A 12,269-nucleotide genomic window follows, 5' to 3' on the forward strand; every position below is an offset into this window, starting at 1 on the left:
TAATACTGGACCTCTAATACTGGACCTCTAATACTGGGCCTCTAATACTGGGCCTCTAATACTGGGCCTCTAATACTGGGCCTCTAATACTGGACCTCTAATACTGGACCTCTAATACTGGGCCTCTAATACTGGGCCTCTAATACTGGGCCTCTAATACTGGGCCTCTAATACTGGGCCTCTAATACTGGGCCTCTAATACTGGGCCTCTAATACTGGGCCTCTAATACTGGACCTCTAATACTGGGCCTCTAATACTGGACCTCTAATACTGGGCCTCTAATACTGGGCCTCTAATACTGGGCCTCTAATACTGGACCTCTAATACTGGGCCTCTAATACTGGGCCTCTAATACTGGGCCTCTAATACTGGGCCTCTAATACTGGACCTCTAAGCCGGGCCTCTAATGAAAGGCTCATTATGTTTAAAGAACCGCTCCTGAGGAACCAGGCAGGCTAATGATACCTGCCTCCACCACTAAACCTGACTACAAAGTACCCTGCCATAAATCACTGTGTGTGTGTGTGTGTGTGTGTGTGTGTGTGTGTGTGTGTGTGTGTGTGTGTGTGTGTGTGTGTGTGTGTGTGCCTGTGTGCATGTGTGTGTGTGTGTGTGTGTGTGTGTTGGGGGTGGTGTGTGTGCCTGTGTCTGTATGTGCGTGTGTGTGTGTGGTTACTCATTGCTGTAATTAATAAAGGTTCGCTAGACTTTGTGGCTCTCTGGGTAGAAAGTTAATAACGTCTTTAAATACTTTAAAGTCAAAGTTGTTTTTTTGTAAATTATGTAGTTGTGGTTTCTGAGGCACCTGGGGCTGTCTGTAGGGGAGACACACACACACACACACACACACACACACACACACACACACACACACACACATATATATATATATATACACACACACACACACACACACACACACACACACACACATATATATATATATATACACACACACACACACACACACACACACACATATATATATATACACACACACACACACACACACACACACACACACATACACCCAGGCATTAGGGTGTGGTGGATTAACACAGCAGCCTAGCACTGAAATACACATCAGACTGGTCTGTGTGTGTCTGTCTGTCTGTCTGTCTGTCTGTCTGTCTGTCTGTCTGTCTGTATGTCTGTATGGGTCTGTGTGTGTGTGTCTGTTGTGTGTGTGTGTTATGTATGTGTATGTATGTATGTATGTGTGTGTCTGTTATGTGTGTGTGTATGTCTGTGTCTGTTATGTGTGTGTATGTGTCTGTGTCTGTTATGTATGTGTGTGTCTGTTATGTGTGTGTCTGTTATGTATGTGTCTGTTATGTGTGTGTGTCTGGCCTTGGGGGTGTCCTCCCAGCCCCCACGTGCCCCCGACACCCCCAGGGGTCACCGCTGAGACGACCTGCGGGCCGGCGGGGTCAGGGGTCGTCTGTCCCGGGGGTCCCCATGGCGACACCCCCAGGCCCTGCGCAGCCGGGTGGGAAACCCCTCTGACGACCACAGAGGTGAAGGGGCGACAAATGTTCACCTCCGAAAGACCAATGAGGGCTTTATAACGAGCGTACACACTGGAGGGGCATGTGGAGAGGGAGAGAGAGAGAGAGAGAGAGAGAGAGAGAGAGAGAGGGTGGAGAGAGAGAGAGACAGAGAGAGGGTGGAGAGAGAGAGAGAGAGGGTGGAGAGAGAGAGAGAGAGAGGGTGGAGGGAGAGAGAGAGAGACAGAGAGAGGGTGGAGGGAGAGAGAGAGAGAGGGTGGAGAGAGAGAGAGAGAGGGTGGAGAGAGAGAGAGAGAGAGGGTGGAGGGAGAGAGAGAGAGACAGAGAGAGGGTGGAGAGAGAGAGAGAGAGAGAGGGTGGAGAGAGAGAGAGAGAGGGTGGAGAGAGAGAGAGAGGGTGGTGATAGAGAGAGAGAGAAAGAGAGGTTGGAGAGAGAGGGGGGGGGGAGAGGGGGGGGTGAGAGAGAAAGAGAGAGAGGGTGGCGAGAGAGAGAGGGTGGAGAGAGAGATGGTGGAGAGAGAGAGAGAGAGGGTGGAGAGAGAGAGAGGGAGAAAGAGGGTGGAGAGAGAGAGAGCGAGAGAGAGAGAGGGTGGAGAGAGAGAGAGGGAGAAAGAGGGTGGAGAGAGAGGGTGGAGAGAGAGAGAGAGAAAGAGAGAGAGGGGGGGGTGAGAGAGAAAGGGAGAGCGAGAGATAGGGAGGGGAGAGAGAGAGAGAGGGAGGGTGGAGAGAGAGAGGGAGAGAGAGGGTGGAGAAAGAGAGAGGGTGGAGAGAGAGAGAGAGAGGGGGGGTGAGAGAGAGTGAGAGAGAGAGGGTGGAGAGAGAGAGGGGGGGTGAGAGAGAAAGAGTGAGAGGTTTTTCTCCAGCTAAAAGTCTAGCTTGGTGCCACACCATAAGGTTTATGAAGCGTTGGAAATGAAAACAAAGACAGGGAGAGAAGGGGAGAGGGGAAGAGAAAGAGAGAGAGAGAGACTCAGAGAGAGAGAGAGAGAGAGAGAGAGAGAGAGAGAACAAGGGAGAGTGAAAAAGAGAGAACGAGAAACTCAGAGAAGGAGAGAGAGAGAGAGGTAGCGAGAGAACAAGAGAGAGAGACAGAGAGCGTGAAAAAGAGTTGCTAGGTCCTCCTGACATCAGGCGAGGGGAGGGTGGAGGCTGGCGGAGGTAGAAATCGGAGGACAGGCTCACTGTAATGCACTGAATGGAATGGGGAACGTTCTCAAACAACTTGTGTAATGCGTGGAATGGAAGGAGGGATTGTACAGTGTGTGTGTGTGTGTGTGTGTGTGTGTGTGTGTGTGTGACTGATACCATTCCTCGTTCCAGTGCCATGCATGACGATGAGCCTGTCCTACGATTTCTACCTCTGCAAACAGCGACTCCAGTCTGTCTGACCCCCCCAGAAATCACCCTGACCCCCCCCCCCACCCCCAGACCCCTAAGTAATCACCCTGACCCCCCCCCCCCCCCAGACTCCCCCAGTAATCACCCTGACATCCCTGGGACCCTAACCCTAACCCCACAACACACACTCTGCCCTGGGATTGGGGCTGGGGGCTGGGGCTGGCGGAGAGGGGCTGGGGCTGGTGGAGAGGGGCTGGGGCTGGGGGGGTCAGGGCTGGGGCTGGGGGGGTCAGGGCTGGGGCTGGGGGGGTCAGGGCTGGGGCTGGGGGGGTCAGGGCTGGGGCTGGGGGACTGGGGCTGGGACTGGTTCTTGTGTTGGGGACTGTCTCTACTCAGAATACACACTCTGTGTCGGCCCAGCACAAGCTCCTTCGTGAAGAAGACGGTGCGTTCGGTTGAAGTGTTCTGTTGTGCGAAACACAGACAAGAGTAAAAATGTTTCACTCTCACTGATCACCTCTGTGATCGCCTCCTACTGGGATTCCAACCTGGGTCTCCCGCATTGGCTATAGACTGGCCTGGGAGAGCTGGTCACCAACCACCTCCACTACTCCTCCTATCTGAGGAGTAAGTAGCCTTGAGAACCGATGGTTGTCCTGTTTCTGTAGCGTGAGGCAGCTTGATGTACACCCCCTGGACAGTACAGTACACCCCCTGGACATGACGCTGGTATGTCGCAGGGTCTTACCCCCCCCAATCCAACCCTTAATGCTGAGTGCCAAGCAGGAAGGCATCGGGTACCATTTTTTAGAGTCTTTGGTTGGTACGACTCGGCCGGGGATCGAACTCACAACCTCCCAATCTCAGGGCTGAGGGACACTCTAACCACAAAGCCACTGAGCTGGTATCTGAGAAAACACAGCACAAAGACTTTAAACCCCCACCCGCCTCCCCCACACTCACCCCCCCAAAACAGCTCTCTCTCTCTCACAGTTAACCCCATTTTAGGACGCCCTTCAGTGTCGACCAATCGGATTAAAGGGCTTCTTAAAGTGTTGTGTCGGAGGCTAAGTGGCTGGGCCGTGTCTGTTTGATGGATGGGTACTTCCTGATAGCCTGGCTCTCATTGTGACATCACACACGATCACACACCATACATCATGTTGAATTACAGCCGGGTTAGAGCGCTGGGAGCCTCCGATCCCTCCAAGACCGCAAGAGGTCGAAAACCGGTTTATTCAGCGACGTGGGACCGCCGAACCAACGCTTTTAAAGACACATTAGCCTTTCGCTTCTGTGAGGTAATTATATTCGAAGCCCCTTCAATCTTGTTACCTGTCCACTACTAATCTAAATCTAGTTTTAAAGACGGGCTGCTTAAAGCGGGAGGCTTCTTAAGTGTTGGCTAACCTTGTAGAACATGGTAAAGAGGCTGTGCGTTGGGATTAATCTGGTTTATCCTGAGTGGGAGATGGGATTACGATGGAGAGACTGGGATGTGGTTTTGTGGTTTGACCTTAAAGGGGCAATCTGAGATTGGTATATCTTTTTTTTTTTTTTTTACAACAAAATGCATTTATGTATTTATTAAAAGGATCCCCATTAGCTGATTGCCCATGGCAAGTTTTAGAAAGAGACTCTATTTTTGATAAATGTGTAATATACTGTAAGGAAGGGGCAGCACTAGATCAGATTTCACTTCCTCCGGTCCCCTCCCAAACGCGCTAGTGTAAATTGCACGAGGTGAATTTGTGTTGGATAAAACTATTTTTTACTTTTTATGTTTTTATATGTTTATTGTGTTCGATAAAAATCGAATCAAATCGGCTAGTTTCCCTGGGGTCGGAATCCATCACATCTGTGGTACATTCACATGTTCACCTGTAATTATGTTACATTAAGAAAGAAAGCGGTCATTAAAATGTTCTCAAACATTCATTCCGCTGAACGTTCATGTCTGGCTCTGCTTACACAACTGGTAGATGTTGGGTAAGGACGATTTAGTCTCAGGATTAGTCTCATTAATTATACACGGTGGGGCCATCACCAGGGAACAAGAACAATAATAATTGTTGCAGCAAACGTTGCAGCTCAAAGTGCTTTAATCATTATATAATCATCATTTAATTATTTAGTCATTTAGTCAATATTAAAAAGATGGGACTTGAACATATTTGCTGAGGTTGCATCCCTAATGTAAACTGGCAGTGCATTCCACAATCTGGGTGCATAAAATGAGAATGCAGCCTCACCAAATCTCTTCTTTTGTAGAAAGCCAGCGTCAGAAGACCTGAGAGCTCTGTTTGGGCTGATATGCTAGCAAAAGGTCTTTCAGATATTCTGGTGCTATGCCAGTGAGAGCTTCATAAAGAAGCAGAAGGATCTTGAAATCTATTCTGAACTTAACAGGAAGCCAGTGTAGAGTCTCTAAAATAGGAGTTATATGAGCTTGTCTGCTTGTTTTGGTTAAAACTCTCGCTGCTGCATTTTGGACTAATTGCAGCTGGTCAATAGCTTTCTTCGGAAGACCAGAAAGGAGACTGTTACAATAGTCCAAGACGCTATCCAGGACCAACGCTGGATTACTCATCAGCTACTTAAGCAGTGCATTCTTAAAAATGAGAGAGAGCGCACGTGCGCGCGCACGAGAGAGAGAGAGAGAGGAATAAAGAGACACTCAGGGAGAGAGAGGGAGAGAGAGAGAGAGAGAGAGAGAGAGAGAGAGAGAGAGAGAGAGAGAGAGAGAGAGAGAGAGAGGGAGCAGGTTTGAACAGACTCTAGGACACTCCTGATAAACATCACCTCCACGGGGGAGAGATAGAGGGTGTAGATCATGGCTACTGTGTAATCCCAGCTTGGCATAAAGAGCCTCTTTCTTCCCCTCCATCCTACCATGACTGCTGTGTACTCAGCACTGGAAACAACCCATCTCTAAAACACACTGGGCCAGTTTCAGGGCCCTGGACAGCATCACACCTTCAGTGTAAAAACCTCCATTGAAGATGCTTTTAGCCGAGGATTAAGGCCTTAAGCCTCGTCTGTGAAACCAGCCCATTAAGTACGTTGAATGTAGATTACAACACAAAACACAACCTTTTGCTCCGCCTGAAACTCATTCAAAACTCACCTTTAACTAACCTTTTCCTCGTCAACAGACGTCAACAAGCTCGGACAGAGAGCAGTAAGACAACAACAAGTTTCGGAGGAGTAATATTTCATTTAAAACAAGCAACAACACAACACAAGCACGACTAGTTCCGCTGTAGTACGACTATCATCACTTTATTGTAACTTTTTTTAATACTTACTTACTTACTTATTGGACTTTACTCTATTATTGCAATGTTGTACCTTGCTGCAATGCCAATGTTGAAGAACCTAAGCCAAAGAATTGTACTCTTGTGTACCTGTACATGGATGTAATAAATGCAATCCTGATTCTGAAGAGTTCAGCCCATTATGTACGCTGACCTTTCGCTGACCTTTCGCTGTCTGAATCTCATTCACAACTCTTAACCTTTTCTTAGAAATGACAAGACGTCAACAAGCTCAGACAGAGACGTGTAAGACAACAAAAGCTTTCGGAGGAGTATATTTCATTTAAAACAACCAACAAAACAACACAAGTGCGACAAGCTTGACGGTTCCGCTGTAGCCCGACTACCATCACTTTATCACTTTGTTGTTACTTACTCTACTTATCCTACTTTACTCAATTATTGTGATTTTGTATCTTGCTGCAATGCCAATGTTGAATAACCTAAGCTAAAGTATTTTACTCTTGTGTACTTCTACATTGGGATATAATAGAGTGCAAAAAAGCAGCATCCGCATACTCAAATGTGTGCAAACATTTTTTGTTTAGCGCGAGCTTTCGGTCATAGACCTTCTTCAGACATGACCAAAACCTCACACTACTAAAAACTATGTGTTTCTGTGCAGATTTGACCGTGCGAATGCTGCTTTTTTTCACTCTATTATATCCCAATGTAGAAGTACACAAGAGTACTTCTTCAGCTCCAGCACCTCAGCTAAATCTGATCACGGATGAGCGGTGGTACTTTCACTATTTACATTGGGGATGTAATAAAAGCAATTCTAAAAGCGATTCTGAAGTGTCCGGAACATTCTCCCAGAGTTCCATTGTGGGCGGAGCCTGTGTGGCAGCCATGAGGACAATGGCCCTCCCAAGGCCTCCCCTGACCTCCCCTCCTCCACGGTGATCTCGACGTGTTTTGCCAAACCCACCGGCCGCCGGCACAGTTTGTCCCCAACACCCTCCGGTTCTTTTGTCCGCCAGGGATCATCTCTGGACCGCCCGTGACCCGCGCGGCGCGCTAGCCTCCATTACTCACACCCCATTGGGTCACAATGCAGCCGAGGGCAGCCAATCACGGGCCTCCAAGCCTCCCGTCATGTCACATCACACCTCCTCCCCCCAACCCCCCCCTCCACACTCACCCCCAACGCCCGAGGGAGTGACAGTTAGGTCATGGTGACACAATCATGCTACCGTAGTACAGTATGTCACGCCCCCCACCCCCGTCTCTCAGGTGGTATGGCCCGGTCACACAGATGCTCTTCGGGGGGGAGGGGGACCAGAGCATTATGAAAGAGGGGGTTGGGGAGGGGGGGGGGGGGGAGAGTTATTGGACAGTGGTCATAAACAATACATGGTTGAAGCGGGTGAGACAGTGTAGGTCAATTAACCTCATTTGCTTCATTGACCATGAAGGGGGCGGGTGGGGGTGTGTGTGTGGGGGGGGGGGGGGTGGATAGGGGGGGGTCGAGCTGCCAGTGCTGCTACTGGGGGTCTTATTATAGACGTCGCTAGCTAGCCGCCGTGTCAGGGGCCCCTGAGGGCTTTAAGGTAAACATGAGGTCACTTATGCTACGCTACACAATACGCAGCATCGGCTAGCCGCCCACCTCGCTAGGCCACAGTGTAACCTATAGTCTATACGTCGCTGCTCTCAATCCTATAGGCCTCCGTCTGGGGATTAACAAACCCTTCCATTGTTTATAAGGGAGGAATAATCTGGCGTACAATGGGATTAAGTGGAGCGTCGGTTCATGTACGTTGAGGGATTAGGGACAAGTCCAGGACAACAACAAACAGCAGATTATCATAATATTGTCCTAGTTATTGGCCTAGATGCACACCCCGGTGCCTGAACCAACACCTTGGGTGGGGGGGGTCGACAGGGGTCGACGGGGGTGGACGGGGAGGTGGGGGTGGACAGGGGGCCGGTGGCTATGGGCAGCGCTACATGGATAGATGTAGTATATGGACTATATATATATACGTACAGTAAATACACATATGAGGTTAAAACATTCAAACACGCCCCTGGAATATCAACAATTCTGAGGAAAATAAAACATTCTGGAAAAAAGACAGGTTTACAGTACAAGGGCTGTTATGCTGTATGTAGGCCTGGACTATGATGGAGAGCACTGTAAACCTGTGTATCAAAATATAGTAATTCTAAGAAGAAACGTTTTTATTGCCAAGTATATTCACACATACAGGAAATTGACTTGGTGTGGTTGGTGCATAAGGCATAGAGACATAGACAAAGAATATAATTAAAAAATGACAACAATGTAATAAACAACACTATATAAACAAAAATAGTTTAAAAAGATGATGAATGACAGAAAGGGGCGGTAGAACAATCATTATGTAGGCTGCAAATTAGAGTGTGTAAAACTAATATAGATTACATTGTCAGTTGTATGTGTGCGTGCGTGCGTGTGTGTGACGGGGGGGGGGGGGGTAGGGGGTGGGAGTGGAGGTCCCAGAGTTAATGAGAGGCAGGGGGCTTGTTTGTGAGGCCCACTGCCATGGGGGAGTCACTTTGAACGCCAGAGACACATGTGAGGCTCTGCCTGGGTGTGTGATGGGTGTGTGATGAGTGTGAGATAAGTGTGAGATAAGTGTGAGATGAGTGTGAGATAAGCGTCTGGGAAACATTTCGGAGAAGTTGCCTCTCTCCCACGCGGAGCCGGTTCTCTCTCTGCAGGCCTAGCTCGTAAAGCTACGACTATAAAACATGTTTTTCCCTTTCGATCAGGTGAGACGCCCATAGCTATCGCTGGCCTAGCCTAGATGTTAGACGTTTTTTTCTCAGCATTCGTTCCATTGTTAGCCGTAGATACACGGTACACAGGATGTTACAGCAGGCTTCAATGGCGTCGAGGAATTAGCAGGAGGAAGTGTGTTGGTTTAGTTGTGTTATGTCATGTTTATAGGCAATAAAGCGCCGGAGGGCGAGTTTCACCGAAATCTCCTCCACCTCACACCAACTGCCAAAGAGTAAAAAAAAAAAAAAAGTCCCAACTGACTTCCGGAACACTCCCTATAGTCCTTGGGCCAAACCATTTTTCACTACCAAATTCTGGGCAAATCCTAGATGTGATTTTCTTATTCCTATACATCCCTAGATTATGTTTTGATATGATAGACCTTTTGGATTGGCAGCTTATTAGTAGTTATCACCTCGTAAAGGTACGGAGTGCTTTTTTCAAAACCGGAGTTTTGCCTAGAAAAGTCCCCTGCCATATATTGCTCCCCTTCGTATGATTCGCGCCTAGCTGTGGTGTGGTTGTGATAGAGACATGAGCCTTTTCATGTTCTTTATGCGCCTGAGTCTCCTAAACACGTAGAGACCAACCCCGAGTCGATCAATGATTCCTACGATGAGCTATGGTAACTTTACCGCACCTACCCCCTACCGATGAATGCCTAATTTTTGCGGTTTTCCGGAGGTATTGTGCGGTAGGTGCGGGAAAGTTACCATAGCTCAGCGTAGGAAGCTCTGATCGACTCGGGGTTGGTCTCTCCGTGTTCAGGAGACCCAGGCGCATAAAGCTAACCTGGCTCATGTCTCTATCACAAGCACAGCCCGAGCTATGCGCGACTGACGTGAAGGGGAGCAAAATATGGCAGGGGACTTGTGGACCCGAATGCAGGACACTGAGGCGGAGTCAGATGAAAGGTCAAACCCATGGATGGGTACATTTATTGTTTTCTGAATTTGTATGTTTAAATATACAAATGATACATTATCTACTTAAAATATGCGTTAATTTACATAGTTTTCCAGAATAACAATCTAAAACAAAGTGCTTAAAACAAATAAAGTGTGTGTTTACCTCCTCAAATAAATTAACTTAGCCCCAGCCAGATCCATATTTAGAGGTAAGTTAGCAAGCTAGTTTAGAGTTAGTGGTAATGTATAGCTGGTTACTGGTTAGATAACGAAGCGACCTTGGGTTCCCTGAAAGGTGCTATGTAAATGCAAGTTATTATTATTATTATTATTATTATTATTATTATTATAACTAGCTAGCTAGTTTTTTCTACCATAAATCATCTCCTGAAGCCACAACCATCTCCCACTACTGAGGCTACAGAGCAGCGATGTAACAGCTTCATTGACTTTTTCAGATCCAAGGTCAACAACATTCGCTCTCTGATGCCCAGCTCTTCCTCTCTGTCTCCCTCTGCTACCAACCCCTCGCCTGGGAGTTTGCCATCTCTCCCATGTTTCACAGAGGTTCAACAGAGCCACATTATGGAAATCCTTAGAGGAATGAAATCATGCACTTGCGCCCTGGACCCCATTCCCACTGCTCTGCTCAAGTCATACACCAACCTTGCCTTCCTGTCCAAGGTGCTAGTGAAGGAAGTTGCTTCCCAACTCCAGGATCACCTCAAACACAACAACCTGTTTGAAAGATTTCAGTCAGGCTTTCGCTCAGCCCACAGAGTACAGAAACGGCTATGCTAAGGGTGACGAATGAACTGCTAATGACATCCTCCTGGACCTGACAGCAGCATTTGACATGGTGGATCACACTATCCTCCTAGAGCGCCTCCACACCACCATTGGACTCTCAGACTCTGCACTGAAGTGGTTTCAGTCCTATCTCTCTGGCAGGACTGAATACGTCTCACTGGGAGGATGCAAGTCCAGACTTCTCCCTGTTACCTGTGGTGTTCCACAGGGGTCGGTTTTCGGCCCCATCCTCTTCATCACCTACATGCTCCCCCTCGGTCGTGTCATCACCAGATATGGGATGTCTTTCCATTGTTATGCTGATGACACACAGCTCTACATTAAAACTACCCCAAGCCCCTCTGCAGCCATGTCATGTCTCACCACCTGTCTTGAGGAGATAAAGGCATGGATGAACAACAACTTCCTTCAGTTAAACAGTAACAAATCCGAAGCTCGTCTTGTTGGCACCCCACACCAGGTTCAGTCTTCGCCCATATCACAGCTCACCTTCGAGGGTCAAGTCATCCTCTTCTCCTCCTCAGTTTCAAATCTGGGGGTTAGGTTTGACCCTCACCTGACCTTCAGTGACCAAATAAAACACCTGTGCAAAACCTCCTTCTATCATCTCAGAAATATTTCCAAACTCCGTCCCACTCTAACCCTGTCAGATGCAGAGAACTTGTCCATGCCTTTGACTACTGCAATATTCAATGCATGAATAAATGCAATGCTCTTCATCGGGATTCCTGGCAAAAGCATACAGAAGCTGCCATACATCCAGAACAGCGCTGCCAGGATCCTGATGAGAGTCCACAAATACAAGCACATAACCCCTGTTCTACACTCACTACACTGGCTCCCTGTCTCATTCAGGGTTGACTACAAAGTCCTTCTTCTCACCCACAAATGCATCAACGGACACGCACCTCCCTATCTACAAGAACTCATCACTCCACAAACCTCCACCCGCACCCTCAGGTCTTCAAACAGTTTGCTCCTCCAGGTCCCCAATACCAGGCTCCGCACCATGGGGGACCGAGCCTTCTGTTCGGCTCTCAGCGCCTGTGGAACAGCCTTCCTAGCCAGCTAAGGGCAGTACAGAGCCTGTGCAACAGCCTTCCTAGCCAGCTAAGGGCAGTACAGCGCCTGTGGAACAGCCTTCCTAGCCAGCTAAGGGCAGTACAGAGCCTGTGGAACAGCCTTCCTAGCCAGCTAAGGGCAGTACAGAGCCTGTGCAACAGCCTTCCTAGCCAGCTAAGGGCAGTACAGAGCCTGTGGAACAGCCTTCCTAGCCAGCTATGGGCAGTACAGAGCCTGGACTCTTTTAAGACAGGCCTTTGACTGTTGAACTGTGTTCATTTTTGTGATTTATTTTGAGTTGTTTTACTTATTATGTTTTAGGTTTTTTTACTCTGTAGCACTCTGAAATTCTTTTGAATGAAAAGTGCAATACAAATAAAATGCATTATTATTATTTATAGTTAATAACACTTTAGTTAGCTAGCTAAACTAGCAAAGTAGCCTGTTGTGTACCCAGGCTTGAGACAGGGTTTTATATTGTAGTAATATTAATGTAACTTAATTTACATTACATTTACAGAAGATTCCTTGTTTGTAGCCCCTCTAAGTTGTAAT

Source organism: Nansenia antarctica (assembly GCF_963989245.1).
Source record: "Nansenia antarctica genome assembly, contig: SCAFFOLD_254, whole genome shotgun sequence".
In the NCBI taxonomy this organism is placed as follows: domain Eukaryota; kingdom Metazoa; phylum Chordata; class Actinopteri; order Argentiniformes; family Microstomatidae; genus Nansenia; species Nansenia antarctica.